General features: G+C 43.9%; 2 non-coding genes and 2 pseudogenes across 2 annotated transcripts; all 4 read right to left on the bottom strand.

Moving 5' to 3' along the window:
• Window positions 1-368: 368 nt before the first annotated feature.
• LOC130555151 (U1 spliceosomal RNA) lies at window positions 369-532 on the bottom strand. The gene has a single exon (XR_008963076.1). It is a non-coding gene; the product is annotated as a U1 spliceosomal RNA (small nuclear RNA).
• Window positions 533-1037: 505 nt separating this feature from the next.
• On the bottom strand, window positions 1038-1204 carry LOC130555167 (U2 spliceosomal RNA; annotated as a pseudogene).
• Window positions 1205-10063: 8859 nt separating this feature from the next.
• LOC130555150 (U1 spliceosomal RNA) lies at window positions 10064-10227 on the bottom strand. Its single transcript, XR_008963075.1, has one exon. It is a non-coding gene; the product is annotated as a U1 spliceosomal RNA (small nuclear RNA).
• Window positions 10228-10704: 477 nt separating this feature from the next.
• On the bottom strand, window positions 10705-10879 carry LOC130555163 (U2 spliceosomal RNA; annotated as a pseudogene).
• Between the last annotated feature and the right edge of the window lie 5095 nt (window positions 10880-15974).

Genomic DNA, 15974 nt, shown 5'->3' with positions numbered 1-15974 from the left:
TGCTGTTTTAAAACCTGTGAAAGCAATGAACAAAGCAATGTAAAAAATACAACGTATACCTCCTGAAGTTTGTAGACCCGTGAAATTGAGATTCGCGAGCCAGAGAAACCTTCGAGAGGCGATCGCGACACCACCTTCTGACCAGATACTGGATCTTAGCCAAAAGGCAGAGAAGCGATGCCCATTATGGGCGGCGAGCGGGAGAGCCCGGGCCGGCACTGACTATTGCGGTGGCGGTGCACATGCGGTTCAAAGGTCAGCGTGCGAACGAACGAACGAACAAACAATCAAATGCATTGTTTAAACAATAGAATCAATAGACCAATTAACGAACGAACAAAAAAGTCTCTCTTCCTTTGACAAATGATCAGAGGAGAGCGCGAACACAGTCCCCCACTACCAGAAATTATGCAGTCGAGATTCCCACATTTGGGGAATTCGCAGAAGTCAACACAACCTGAGTGCAATGGCCGAGCCTCGTCCTGGGTGAACCGCCTTCGTGATCATGGTGTCTCCCCTGCCAGGTAAGTATGATTGACTCCATTCGGGCCAGAGATCCCTTACTTGCCTCTGCGATGCACATCAACGCTGACCCCAAGCGAGCGTTCGGCAACTGCAAAGTTCCAGTTGAGTGCTCTGTAGAACCCGTCGGAAAGCGCACAAAGGCGACAGTCCACAAACAAACATAGACATGGATAAATAAATAATAATTAAACAAACAGTCCACATATTCTGAAAGTGTTTCGTTTGCTGTTGGAAACCTTTTCTCTCTCTATGTCACTAGACCATGTAAGCCATGCGCAAGCGTCTCTAATAGGAACTTCGCTCTTCAACACACAACTATCTGCATAGCCTACATGTAGGGCTATACACGTACACAAACAAACAAGCGTGCGTGCGTGTGAGTGTGTTTGTGTGCGTGTGTGTGCGTGCACTTATATTAGCCTACATAGTTTCTAAAAAAGAAAATCACGTGACACATTAGACTTCGGGTTTCCTGAACGCTTCTTTTCAACACACGGTTTTGATCCCTGAAAGGGGAGTGCACCGTTCCTGGAAACACTGCAATACCAGGTCGATGCGTGGAGTGGGCGGAGCAAGCCCCGCTTCCAGCTCCGTGCTTCAAAAATCCATTTAATATATGGTCCCCACGACCCTGAGTGTCCTCCTTGCCTGATGGTGGCAGACTGTGGGAGGAGAGTATATAAGGACTGGGAGTGCTCCTCTTGCTCTCTCTTTCTGGCTAGCTGGCTCGCTCACGTTCTTCCTTCTCTCTCTCTCTCTCTCTCAGGAGCAACAGATGGCAGAAGTTGCTCCCGTAGAAAAGATCATGTTTCTTTACTGTTTGGCTTGATATCCACCTAATATATATATATTCTCTTTTTGTTCGTTTCCTTTGTTGTTTTGGTTTACCCCTAGACTTTGTTTTATATATGTAATAATTGTGTTCAAAATTAAAACCATATGTTAAGTTTGAACAACCGTGTGTGACCCCATCTTTGTGTTGCGGTTTTACAAACGAGCTGGCCGTTACAAAAAAATGTGGGCTCGTCTGGGATTTCTACATGTATAAGTGAGTATACAATATTACAGTGTTTGCTAATGTAAATGGAATGGTCCTCAGTTGGGTTTAAAAGAATCCTTCCGTCGAGGCACTGTTTGTTATTTTTGTTTGTTATTTTGCCTTTATTGTTTTTGAAGGTTAATCTGGGCGGAGGTTTCTAATCTCTGTTGGGGTTACGCGTCAGGCTTTTGGTATAAATGTACCGATTGTCCTTGAGCTTAGCGTTTAAATGCCGCCTCGAGCCCGGTACACCTTTGAAGACAAGGTAGGTTTAGGTAGTTTTGGTAGGAACTGAAGTCTATTTTTTTTTTTTAGGCGACACTGTTTATTGTTTTTCCATGTCTGTGTTTGTTAGTAGTGTTTATTAGGAATACAAAGACGAATAGGGAATGAAGGGTGGTAAGTTTCATCTTTTCTAAACTCATTATGCTGCAGCGATAAATGAATTTGAATTTGGAATTTGTAGTCTTAACGTTGTAGCTTATAGTAGTTCTCACGTGTGTTGTTTGCTTTAGTTACACATTGTTTAGTAAAATGCCTTCAATAATAGAAGATTTCTTCGCGTCTCCTTCAGAAAAATTACTGGAGAGATGCACAAAGGAAGAATTGTTACAGATTGCAGAGCATTTTAGTGTTGAGGTATTAAGTACTGATAAGAACCTTAAGGAAAAGTTGAAGCAAACTGTGAGAAAGTGCCCTTTTTGAGCAGGGTATTTTGGAGGTAAGAGATTAAGTTGTTATCCTTAGAGAGTCTTTGGCATTTCCTTCTGTAGACGCAGACAGGAATGTACATGAGATGCCTTTGCAAGACAAACAGGTATGTGTCGATGTGGAAAAACTTTGTGTTGAACGTGATGCTTATGCTTTGAGGGAGAAAGAAAATAGAGAGAGATCTTGAGATTGAAAGGTTGCAACATCAATTTGAGATGCGAAAAATGGAACTGCAGTTTACAAAGGAAAGGGATGAAAGACAGTTTCAGTTGAAGAAACTTGAGTTAGAAGCGGCTGCGAAAACTGCTGAAATCCCACCTTCTGGGTCTTCTAATAATGACCCAGTCTCTACTGTAATGGGTTTTGATGTTTTTAAAAACATTAGGATGGTACCGCCATTTTCTGAGAGAGAAGTAGAGAAATATTTTTCTCATTTCGGATGTGTTGCGGAGTCACTAAGGTGACCCGGAGAGTTTTGGACATTATTGCTGCAATGTGTGTTAACCGGGAGAGCACAGGAAGTTTATTCAGCTCTGACTGTTGAGCAAAATGGTAATTATGAAACCGTTAAAAATGCAATACTACAAGCGTATGAATTAGCACCCGAGGCATATCGTCAAAGATTTCGAAATTTTATGAAACCGGATAGGTGTTCTTATCTCGAATTCTCTAGAGAAAAGGAAAACATGTTTGATCGTTGGTGTATCTCAGTGAAAGTGACTACTAAAGAACAACTCAGAAAGTTGATTCTTTTGGAAGAATTTAAACGTTGTGTACCAAATCCTGTTGCTATGTACTTAAATGAGCAAAAGGCGAGTAAAGTGTCCGATGCAGCTCTCATGGCTGATAAGTTTGTTCTTACTCACCGAGGTTCGACTAGTCATTTTAATGATTTGTCTCAGGCTAAACCTAGGATGAGTAGGAATAAAGAGACGGGAGCACGTCAAAATGGTGTTTCTAGTCCATCCATTGATCATGCTGTTGTAAATAAACATGTGAAAGGAGATATGGTGTGCTTTTATTGTAAAAGAGCAGGACATAAAGTTTCTGATTGTCTGGTTCTTAAAAAGAAAGATAAATATGCTAAAACTGTTGGCTTAATTTCTACCTTGTGTAAAAATTATAGGCCCGACCAAATTGGACAAAAACAAATTCAGCGAAGTGATATCTCTGAAGCTGAGGAAGGGAATGTTAGGAGTCATAATGAGTATGCACCATTTCTTACAGAGGACACTGTGTCTTTATCTGGCTCTGAGAAGAGCGTCCCTGTTTGTATCCTTCGTGATACTGGGGCTGCACAATCCTTTTTGCTGGGAGGACTCCTGCCTCTGTCGGTTAGTACTGCTACAGGGAATAGTGTATTGGTGAGAGGCTTTGAAATGGGATTTGTGGAAGTCCCTTTGCACTGGATAAGTCTTACTTCGAAACTTGTGTGAGGTAATGTTGTTGTTGGCATTCGTGCAGTGCTACCTGTTCCTGGTGTTACTTTTATCCTTGGCAACAATCTAGCAGGAGGGAATGTGTGCGAAAAGCCCGATAGCGGGGTACCACCAATAGTGGCTCCAATTGTAAAGGAAATGGATGAGGTTGCTGACTGCCCAGATTTATTTCCTGCTTGTGTGATTACTCGAGTCAAGTCTAAGAAGATGATCTTGGATGAAAAGGAAAATATTCTTAGTGATACTTTTTTCTCTTCTGTGAATTCCTTCCTACCGGAAGGTGATACTGAGGTTATTAAAAATGTGGCTGATAGTTCTGAGACGGGTCTACAGCCTGTCATTGATGAAAACGGGGAAAAATCTGGATCCATTTCTGAAAGCTCTTTTCATTGTGATGGTCATGATAATGTTTGTTCTTTGTCTCCACTTTATAGTATTACTCGAGATGACCATATCAAGGAACAACAGTCAGATGACACTTTACAAGGTTTGTTTTCCCGGGTAGATGAGGAGAGAAGAGAAAAGGATTCATTTCCTCTCTATTTTCTTAGAGATGGACTGCTTTGTAGGAAACCACCAAAATGTACTGACGTTGAAATAGATTGCCAGATCCAAATTTTTGTACCACTTATTTTTCGGCAAGATGTGTTACAGTTATCACATGAGGGTGTTGCTGGTCACATGGGTGTGCGGAAGACTTATAATAGAATTTTGAGTAAATTCTATTGGCCCAAAGTCAAACGAGATGTAACTAGCTATATACGTTCCTGTCATACATGTCAAATGACGGGAAAGTTGAATCAAAAAATTCCATTGGCTCCTTTACAGCCTATAGCTGCGGTTACAACTTTTGAATATTTAATTGTTGACTGTGTTGGCCCATTACCACGATCTAAGGCGGGACATGCTTATCTTTTGACAATAATGTGTCAGTCTACCCACTATCCTGCAGCTTATCCTTTAAGGTCAATCACACGCCGTTACACCATATAAGGGACGTATCGGATATTAAACTGATAAGAACAGATTTTTTCTTTCGAAAAGGTTTTATTGTCACAGTTACATGTCTTATTTACATGGCTTTTCTCTTTAAATGCATTCCAGTTACCTGTAAAAAACATGTATATTATGCAGATTTAAAGGTAAAAAGCAATGCAACAGAAAATAAAATAGCTTGTGACTAAGAAACAACCATTTAAACAAAAACCACAATTTAAAAAAAACAAAGTCTCTCATCGTTTGTTGTACAGAATCGGGGTGAGTCCCTATTTAAAATGTCCATCACACTGCTCTGCAGTACAGACCACGTTCTTTCTCTTTTTCCTTATTTTGGGCCCAGCGGAAATCCTGTCCCTCCGGCCCGCTGTTCCCGTAGCCGGTGGTGGTGAGGGTGCATCTACGGGCAGCCGGGACCCTAAGCGTGACCCCAGCCCCCTCCTCCGAATGACACGGCCCGGCATCCCTGCAGCCTAGATGTAATAATTTGCTCGCAAGCGTGGAGGGGCACCATAACCTGTTTCCCCACCAGCAGGTTTCTGGTGGTCCAGGTGACTTCCTTTATGATGTTCAGGATGAGCCAGAGCGAGATGAATTGCTGTGACGACAAAGCTCTCAAGCTCCGACCCACCCTGTAGATGGCGAGCTTGTAGTCCATCTGGACCCCACCTGCTGGGAGGCACAGGAAATACAGGGGGCTAGTTATGGCCCACAGGCCCCGCGCAGTGCCGCACTCCCAGAGGAGATGTCTCACTGTCTCCGGGGGCATTACACCCCAGCCGTGGACAGATCGGATTCTTGGCCATTCCTCTGGAGTGCCTAACCGCCCTGACTGGGAGGATTTCATGGGCCGCCATCCATGCCAGGTCTTTGTGTCTGTTCTGCAGAGCGGGGTGGGCGGCGTTCCTCCAAACTTGTTCGGCCTCACTTGTTGTGAAGCCTGGCACTGGACTCACGAGTTCCCGGTTCTGCACAAGGGAAACAAGAGACCTGTGCTTAGTTAAAACAGTGACATCTTCCTTCTCTAAAACATGTTTTTTTTAAGAACTTTTTAATAAAGGTGTATGCCTTGGGCAGGTTAAAAGCCACTGGAGTTCTTAGATCACTTTCTAAAATGTGCAGACATCGTAGGTATGACCCCATCCAGAAGCGGGCCATGGCCACTGTCTTGTTTTCTCTGGATGGGGTTACAGCATATCTGTTGTGCAGGGCGACAAAGCGACTTCCTAAAAACAGGTGGGGGTCTGGGAGGCCTTTTCCTCTGTTTTCTGGCCTTTTCTTCATCACGTCTCGTTTGAGCCTTTCCCACTTGGACCCCCACAAGAAGTAAAACACTGCCCTCTCCAAATTTAAAAGAAAGTTCCTGGGGGGACTAAAAACAGAACACACAAGTAAGGGTAAAATAACAGCTTTAAAAATTAAAACTTTGCCCTCAATCGTCAGCTGTCTCAGTCCCCAAAATCCCAGTCTTTGCCTAACTTTCCCTAAAAGGTCAGTCCAATTTCCCTTTCCACCACCCTCTTTATCAAACTTGACTCCTAAAATTCTCAAGTGAGTGTCTTTAAAATCCAGGTCTAGTCCTTCTGTTAAGTTTGGCGCCCAAGGCCCGACCTTACCAGTCAGTCAGGTCCATCGCTCTTCGTATTGATAAAACGACATCCATGTATAAGACACAAGTCGCTGTCAGTCCACCAGTCCCAGGCACGTTTAGTCCATTGATCCGTTTGTCCCTTCTCAAGATCTGTGCCAGTGGCTCAATACAAACCATATATAGGAGTGCAGATAAGGGACACCCCTGATGGACACCGCTGCGTATGTTTACAGCTTTGCATAAATGCCCATTAACCAAAGTTCTGCTGACTATGCCGTTATACAGTAGTCCCACCCAAGCTATGAACCTTCCTGGGAAACCCATTTTGGCCAACACCTGAAACATGTATTGGTGCGAGACACGGTCAAAGGCTTTTTCAAAATCTAAGTTTAATACTGCTAACCGAATGTTTCTGTCTCTCGCGTAACAGATGGCATCTCTAATCAGCACTAGGCTGTCCATGATCTTCCTCCCAGGCACAGCACAGGCTTGATCCGGGTGGATCACGACCTCTAAAACAGTCGACATGCGTGTTGCTAAAATTTTACTAAAAAGCTTTAGGTCTACATTTAAAAGTGTAATTGGATGCCAATTGCTAAGGTCAGTCCTGTCTCCTTTTTTATGTAGTAGTGAAACTATCCCTAATCTAAAGCTGTCGGGGAGTCTGTCCATGGTCTCTATAATTCCTTAAAAACAGTCAGTAGTTTGTGTGCTAAAACATCCCAGAAAGTCAAGTAAAACTCTAAGGGGAGTCCGTCCATTCCTGGGGACTTCCCCTGTTTAAAACTTTTCAGAGCTTTTTGGATTTCTAAAATATTAAAGTCTTGGGATAAAAGCACGTTTTCATTACTTACCTTTTCCTCTAAAAATGTTAAAACTTCCTTCAAAGTGTCATACTCTACTTCTTTTTCTCCATATAGGTTTCCATAAAATCTTACAACCTCATTTAAAATGTCATTTATTGTGTGCACCTCCTTCTCTCCGCTCTTTAGTGATGTTATAGCTCCACCCCGTGTGATTATCTTCTTAAAAAAGTATCTAGTGCACTTTTCCCCTTCCTCAATGTCTTTTTCTCTACTTCTTAAGATGACACCTTTACTTTGAGTTTCACTTAAAACAGACATTTCTTTTTTTACTTCTTTTATATCTTCACTAAAATCAAAACCTTTGTTCAGAAGATTAAAATATCTCTGCAGTCTTTTTTGCAGCCCCAACATACGTCGCTTCTCCTTATTCTTTTTCTCCTTCCCCTCCTTTCTAAAAAAAAGTCCAGTCCTATTTTTCACCATCTCCCACCACTGTGCCCGTGAGTCGTAAAAGTCTTGGAGGGTCTGCCATTGGCTGAACTGCTCTCTATATTTCCTAACTATTTCCTCATCTTCTAAGAGGGAACAGTTCAGCTTCCACAGTCCTCCTCCCACTGTCAAATCTGTGGGAAATAAAAGGGTGCAAGATAGCATCATGTGATCTGAAAAGAAGACAGGTGTCAATCTAGCATCGGTTGGCAAGCAGTCCCTTGTAAAAACATAGTCGATTCGAGAGGCTCTGGTGCCATCACCACTGAACCAGGTGAAGCCCTCCTCTCCTTGATGCATAGTCTTAAAACAGTCGACTAATTTAAAATCCCTTGTGATGCCCTTCAATAAAACCGATGTCTTGTCCATCTTAAAATCATCCCCTGCCCTCTTTCTGTCTTTCTGGTTTAAAACGCAATTAAAATCCCCTGCGACCACCAGGGGAGCCCTACCTAGCATGTGGGGCTGCAAGTCCTCTAAAAGTTCATACCGGTCATTTTTATCCGTAAAACCATATACATTAAGAACATTAAAATCCTTACCTAAAAAAATCATTTTAGCTAAAATGGCTCGTCCGTCTCTTACCACTGTGCTCCCCTTCACCAAGACTTGTGGATTTTGGATTAAAATGGCAACACCGTCGTTTCTATTGCCATGGGAGCCACTCCATAAGGAGGGCCCCGTGGTCCACAGCTTCTCCCATTCTCCGTAATGTTTTTTAAAAGGCAGAGCACACTCTTGCAGTAAAATGACATCGGTGTTAAAATCTTTTAAAAACGATAAAACACTCTGTGCTCTCATAGTGGACCTCACACTTCTCACATTTATGGTGGAGATAGTGAGTTCCATGAGCAGTATGGTTAAAAAGGTATGAAACTTAGACATAAAATAACATTAAGAGGACATTAAAAGACTACAGATATAAATGAACTCATAAAATCATAAAATGTCTTGCGTTACCTGCTCCTCCTTTATTTCCATGATGGTGGGGTCAGGAGGGCAGGTACTCAATGCTTGAAGAGCTGCAGAGGGAGCCTCTTGCAGCTCTTTAGGTGATGATGATCTTAGCTTGATGTGCAGAAAAGACACCTCATTTGGGGACTCCTGGGGCCACATACAGCACATATCTTCCGATAATGGACTATCTGACCGATGCGCACCCCTCTGTTTTTTGTCATCTGTTTTTGACAAAGGAGATCCCGCGGGTCGCTTCTGCACTTGTGCATTTGGGAGTGAGTACTCTGTTTCACTCTCACTGGTCTCAATACCGTAATAAGGGAGGAAGTCATTTCCTCAGATTCTTGCTTTTCATTTCCGGTTTGAGAGGTGACTTCTTCCCCCTGTTCAGTTAAAACCGGTGGCTCTGCCCCTTTGGCCGTCACATTTTTTCCTTGACCACTCCCTGAGGTTGGCTGGGATTTTGAATTTCCCGCCAAAACCTCAGGGACCGCCTCCTCTCTTTGTTCTCTTGTTTGCACTTTTTGTGAGGTGGCCATTTTGTTACCTTTCAACTTGTTGGCAAAACTTTTTGGGCAATCTCTGTAGAGGTGGTTGCTATCACCACAGAGATTGCACCTTCTGCCATTGATGCATTCCTCGAAACTGTGACCAATTTCTCTGCACTTCCCGCACACAATTTCATGACAGGCTTCAGCCAGGTGTCCCAATTTCCCACACTTTCGAAACAATTTGGGCATGCCTTGGTACCGAATGTAGCCTCGGTTTTCTCCCAGCATAATCATTGAGGGTATTTGTTTCAGGCCCAGGTAGCCATCAGCGTCTTCCCATTGTTTTATGGGAATTCGCCAACAGCAGTCCCAGATTCCATCATCATCCACCACTTTGACTGGTTGGCCTCGTACCGTGCAGTATCTACCCAGCCAGACACAAATGTCTTCTCCACTCACTGTTTCGTTAAACAGTCTGACAATTACCATTTTCAGTGAATTGTCAGAAAGTCTCTCAACAGTGAACATCGAAAACTGGGTTTTACAAGCCTCAAACCTTTGCCAAAAAACGTTTAACAGGGAAGCACTAAGAAAACTTACATCAAAACCTTTATTCAGGGGTAGAGACATTAAACAATTTAAATCGGTAGGATTAAAACCGAGGGATTTTTGGATAAGCTTCCTGGAAAAGTCAAGACGTGACATTCCCAGGAGCTCACCATCCACCTCTCTAAAATGAAAACGCACACTGTGGTGCCTCCGCACGCCGGCACGAGCAGCCGACATGGTGGAGGCACCAACAACGCTTTAAAAAGCTTTTCAAACAGACAATAAATAAATAAATAAATTAAGAATGCTTTACCTTTCAATGAATCCTTCAAGAAATCACTCGCCTGTAATAAAAAACCTTTAGGAACAACAACAATAGCAAAACAAAATCAAGTGCATTCTTTAAACAATAGAATCAATAGACCAATTAACGAACGAACAAAAAAGTCTCTCTTCCTTTGACAAATGATCAGAGGAGAGCGCGAACACAGTCCCCCACTACCAGAAATTATGCAGTCGAGATTCCCACATTTGGGGAATTCGCAGAAGTCAACACAACCTGAGTGCAATGGCCGAGCCTCGTCCTGGGTGAACCGCCTTCGTGATCATGGTGTCTCCCCTGCCAGGTAAGTATGATTGACTCCATTCGGGCCAGAGATCCCTTACTTGCCTCTGCGATGCACATCAACGCTGACCCCAAGCGAGCGTTCGGCAACTGCAAGTTCCAGTTGAGTGCTCTGTAGAACCCGTCGGAAAGCGCCCAGAGGCGACAGTCCACAAACAAACATAGACATGGATAGATAAATACATAAATAATTAAACGAACAGTCCACATATTCTGAAAGTGTTTCGTTTGCTGCTGGAAACCCTTTCTCTCTCAATCTCACTAGACCACGTAAACCAGGCGCAAGCGTCTCTAATAGGAACTTCGCTCTTCGACACACAACTATCCGCATAGCCTACATGTAGGGCTATACACGTACACAAACAAATACGCGTGCGCGCACTTACGTTAGCCTACGCACAGTTTCCAAAAAAGAAAATCACGTGACATATTAGACTTCGGGTTTCCTGAACGCTTCTTTTCAACACACGGTTTTGATCCCCGAAAGGGGAGTGCACCGTTCCTGGAAACACTGCAATACCAGGTCGATGCGTGGAGTGGGCGGAGCAAGCCCTGCTTCCAGCTCCGCGCTTCAAAAATCCATTTAATATATGGTCCCCATATAGGGGACGTATCAGATATTAAACTGATAAGAACAGATTTTTTTCTTTCGAGAAGTTTTATTGTCATCATTTCACAACTTAATCACATGACTTCTTTTCTGTACATGAAATAGATTTTTCCGTAAATAAAAACCATTCAGGAAATAAAATCATGGAATAGTAAATACAGTAGCATTAAATAAAAGGTAATAATGATAGACATAAAAAACCTGTTAAAAACTCCCCTGAGATGTTTAAAAGTATAAAACAAGAGAGACAAGACAATAGATACTAAAACACACAATTCTAAAAAACCACTGTGTCTCGTCATCTGTTGTCCAGAACCGGGAGGAGTCCCTGACAAGATGGCCATCTCCCCGCACCACAGAACAAGCCAATTTCCTTCTGCTTTCGGCATCCAGCGAAAATCCATTCCCTCCGGCCTGCTGGCCCGCTGTTCCTGTAGCCAGATTGGTGAGGGTGCATCTACGGGCGACCAGGTACGGGGGCAAAGCCAGGACCCTAAGCGTGACCCCAGCCCCCTCCTCCGAATGACAAAGCCCGGCACCCCTGCAGCTTTGATGTAATCATCTGCTCGCAAGCGTGGAGGGGTACCGTAACCTGTTTCCCCACCAGCAGGTTTCTGGTGGTCCAGATGACTTCCATGACGGTGTTTAGGGTGAGCCAGAGCGAGATGAAATGTTGTGCCGTCAAATCTCTCAAGCTCCGGCCCACCCCATGGATGGCGAGCTTGTAGTCCATCTGGACCCCACCCGCTGGCAGGCTTGGGAAAACTAGGGGGCCAGTTAAGGCCCACAGGTCCCGCGCAGTGCCGCACTCCCAGAGGAGATGTCGTACAGTCTCCGGGGCATTACACCCCGGACGTGGACAGATGGGATTTTTGGCCATTCCTCTGGAGTGCATAACCGCCCTGGTTGGAAGGATTTCATGAGCTGCCATCCACGCCAGGTCCTTGTGCGTATTCTGAAGAGCGGGGTGAGACACATTCCTCCAAACTTGTTTGGCCTCACCTAAGGTGAGGCCTGGAATTGGACTCACTGCTTCCCGGTCCTGCACAAGAGAAACAAGAGACTTGTGATTAGTTAAAACCTTGACTTCTTGGTCCTCCAAGCTGTATTTCTTTAAAAATTTCTTGATAAAATTATACTGTTTGGGCAGATTAAAAGACACTGGGGTTCTAAGATCAACAGGTAAAATCTTTAAAAAGCGCAAGTATGACCCCATCCAGAACCTCGCCATTGCTGCAATCTTATTGTTGCTGGATGGGGTTGTGGCATATTTGATGTAGAGGGCGGTGAATTTGCTCCCTAATAACAAGTGGGGGTCCGAGAGTCCTTTCCCTCCATTCTCTCTCCTTTTCTTCACCACGTCTCCCCGTATTCGTTCCCATTTGGACCCCCAGAAGAAATAAAACACCGCCCGATCCAACGCTAAAAGAAAGGACCTTGGGGGGCTAAAAACAGAGCACAATAATAAAAGCAAGGGTAAAATCACAGCTTTGTATATTAAAATGTTGCCCTCTAGCATCAACGTCCTTAGTCCCCAGAACCCCAGTCGTTGTCTTACTTTCCCTAACGTGTCTGTCCAATTGCTTTGTCCATCCCCCTCCCTGTCAAACATCACACCTAAAACCTTCAAATCAGTTTCCCTAACAGTCACGTCAAGTCCTGCCAAGTCTATACGTCCCCATGGTCCGAAGAGCTGGGCCTCAGACTTGTCTTTGTTTAACTTGGAGCCTGAGGCTAGTCCATAAAATTCTGTCAGTTGTAAAGCTCTTCGGACCGATAAAAGTTCAGTGGTTAAAATCGTAATGTCATCCATTTATAAAACACATTTCAACGTCAGTCCTTTTGTCCTGGGTAAGTTTATTCCTTTAATCCATTGGTCCCTTCTCAAGAGCTGTGCCAGTGGCTCAATACAAGCCACATACAGGAGCGGAGATAGCGGACACCCTTGGCGGACTCCACTGCGGATATTTACCGCATTTGTCGTGTGCCCATTTAAAAGAATTTTGCTGGTTATGTCTTTGTACAGCAAGCCCACTCACGCTAAAAACCTCCCTGGAAACCCATTTTTTGCAGTACCTGAAGCAGGTACTTGTGCGAGACCCGATCAAAAGCTTTTTCAAAGTCTAAATTTCAGACTATAATCCTAATGTTCATGTCCCTCGCAAGACAGATGGCGTTCCTAACCAGCACTAGGCTGTCCATGATCTTTCTCCCGGGCACAGCACAGGCTTGATCCGGGTGGACTTTTTGAAAAAGTAACGTGTGCATTAAAATCACTCCTTCATTCCTTTGTTTCTCTAAAACAGAAATTTCTCTTTTGACCTCTTTAATTTCCTCATTAAAATCCAAGCCATTATTTACTAGATTAAAATACCTCTGTAGTCGTTTTTGCAGCCCCAACATGCGTCGCTTTTCCTTATTCTTTTTCTGCATGCCCTTCTTTCTAAAAAAATGTCCAGTCCGGTCCTTCACCATCTCCCACCACTGTGCCCGTGAGTCATAAAAGTCTTGGAGGGTCTGCCATTGGCTGAATTGCTCCCTGTATTCTCCAGCTATCTCCTCATCCTGCAACAGGGAGCAATTCAGCTTCCAGATCCCTCCCCCTACGGTCACTCCTGTGGTGAACGAAAGGGTGCAAGAAAGCATAGCGTGATCAGAAAAATACATAGGTGTCAATGTAGCATCAGTTGACGGGCAGTCACGTGTGAATATGTAGTCAATGCGAGAGGCCTTGGCGCCATCACCACTGACCCAGGTGTAGCCCACCTCTCTTGGATGCAAAGTCTTAAAACAGTCAACTAATTTAAAATCCTTCATTATACTTTGCAATAAAACTGATGTTTTGTCTACCTTAAAATCTTCCCCTGCTCCTTTTCTATCTGCTCTGGTTAAAATGCAATTAAAATCCCCTGAAACCACAAGTGGCACCCTCCCCAGCATGTGGGGCTGCAATTTCTCTAAAAGTTCGTGCCTGTCATTTTTATAGTTAAAACCATACACATTTAAAATATTAAAATCTCTATCTAAAAAAGTCAGATTTGCTAAAATTGCCCGCCCGTCCCTCACCATAGTGCTGCCCTTTACCAAGATGTTTGGGTTGTTGATTAAAATAGCAACACCATCACATTTATTAAAAAGTGATCCACTCCACAAGGAAGGGACCCGGGGTCCACAGCTCTGTCCACTTTCTATAATTTGTTAAAACTGGCAGAGCACACTCTTGCAGTAAAAACACATCTGACTTAAAATTCTTTAAATAGGATAAAATGCTCCGTGCTCGAAAAGTAGACTTCACACTTCTCACATTGATGGTAGAGATTGTGAGGGTCATGAGCAGTATGGTTTTAAAAGGGCATGACATGTTAAGGAGGGATAAAAAAAAAACGTACTACAGACTTAAATTAAAATCATAAAATTTCTTCTGATACCTGCTCTTCCTTAATCTCCACTATCCTGGAGTCAGGATAGCAGGTTCTTATGGCCTGCAGAGCCGCAGAGGAACTCTCTTGCGGCTCTTTAGGCGATGATGTTCTCAGCTGAACTTGCAAAAAGGACACTTCATTTGGGGCTTCCTGAGGCCACATACGGTCCAGATCTTCCAAAAGGGGACTATCTGGCTGTTGTGTGGCTCTCGGCTTTTTCTCCTCTGCTTTGGACAGAGGAGATCCCGCAGGCCTTTTTTGCACTTGTGCATTGGGGAGTGAAGCATCAGTTTTGCTCTCACTGGACTCCATACATATCTCGGGGACTGTGATAAGTGACGAGACACTTTCCTCTTCTTCTTCTTGCCCGGCATCGTTACCCATTTCCTTTCCTTCAATATTAGGGTCCGCCACTTGGGCCGCCCCACTTCCTTTCTCTTGGCCAATCCCTGAAGCTGGCTGAGAGTTTGAATTTCCCGCCAAAACTCCAGGGGCCACCTCCTCTTCCCTTTGTTTTTGTGTTTGTGGGGCGGCCATGTTTGACGCTTTTAGCTTCTTGGCAAAACTTTTTGGGCAGTCTCTGTAGAGATGGTTTGAATCTCCACAAAGATTACACCGCCTGCCATTAGTACACTGTTCAAAACTGTGCCCAATTTCTCTGCACTTCCCACATATCAATTCTTGGCATGCTTCAGCGAGATGCCCCATGTTACCACATTTTCTACACAATGTTGGCATCCCCTGATAATGGATGTAGCCACTGTTCTCTCCCAGCACAATCATGGAAGGCAGATGTTTCAGGCCCTGGTAGCCCCTGGCGTGTTCCCATTGTTTGATTGGAATTCGCGAGGTGCATGTCCAAATGCCATCTTCATCTAACACTCATATAGGGGACGTATCAGATATTAAACTGATAAGAACAGATTTTTCTTTCGAAAAGTTTTTGTCACAATTTCACTGCAAACACATTTTCTTTAAAATGACCTTTTAACACAACAGAGTTTCATAAAAATAAACAGAGAAATAATCTAAAAACATCCATACATATGACATTTCTAAAAAGTGTTGTATTTAAAAAGGCATATTTAAAAAACTTCACGTGTTTAAATAAAAAATGTCCAAAACCACGATAAAAAGTTCTTTAAAATGTCCTGTTGTTCAGTACCGGGCTGGGTCCCTACTAAGATGGTCATCACCCTGCTCCACAGAACAGGACATGTTCCCCCTATTTCTGGCACCCAGTGGAGATCCCCCTCCTCCGGCCCGCTGGCCTGCTGTTCCCGTAGCCGGTGGTGGTGAGGGTGCATCTACGGGCAACCAGAGCTGGTGGTGGCCGGGACCCTCTCTGTGTGACCCCTGCCCCCCCGTCCGAATATCGATGCGCGGCACCCCTGCAGCGTATATATATATATATATATTTTTTTTGCTATCTTTTCAGTTGCGTGGAGGGGCACCGTACACGCTTCCCCACCAGCAGGTTTCTGGTGATCCAGACGACGTCTTTGCCTCACTCTGGCTCACCCTCAACATCATCAAACTGTTGTGTGTGTTGTGAGAATTTCAAAATCAAGTGCAGGTGGTAGATCCTTTTCCTATCTAGCGCCTAAACTTTGGAATAGTCTTCCCTGCACTGTCCGGGAGGCAGACACACTCTGTCAGTTTAAATCTAGACTAAAGACGCATCTTTTTAATCTTGCATACACTACTCTTCCATAATATAAATC

Source organism: Triplophysa rosa, linkage group LG5 (genome assembly GCF_024868665.1).
Source record: "Triplophysa rosa linkage group LG5, Trosa_1v2, whole genome shotgun sequence".
NCBI lineage: Eukaryota > Metazoa > Chordata > Actinopteri > Cypriniformes > Nemacheilidae > Triplophysa > Triplophysa rosa.
Note: the sequence above shows the minus strand (reverse complement) of the source record. Positions and strands in the feature narration are given on the sequence as shown.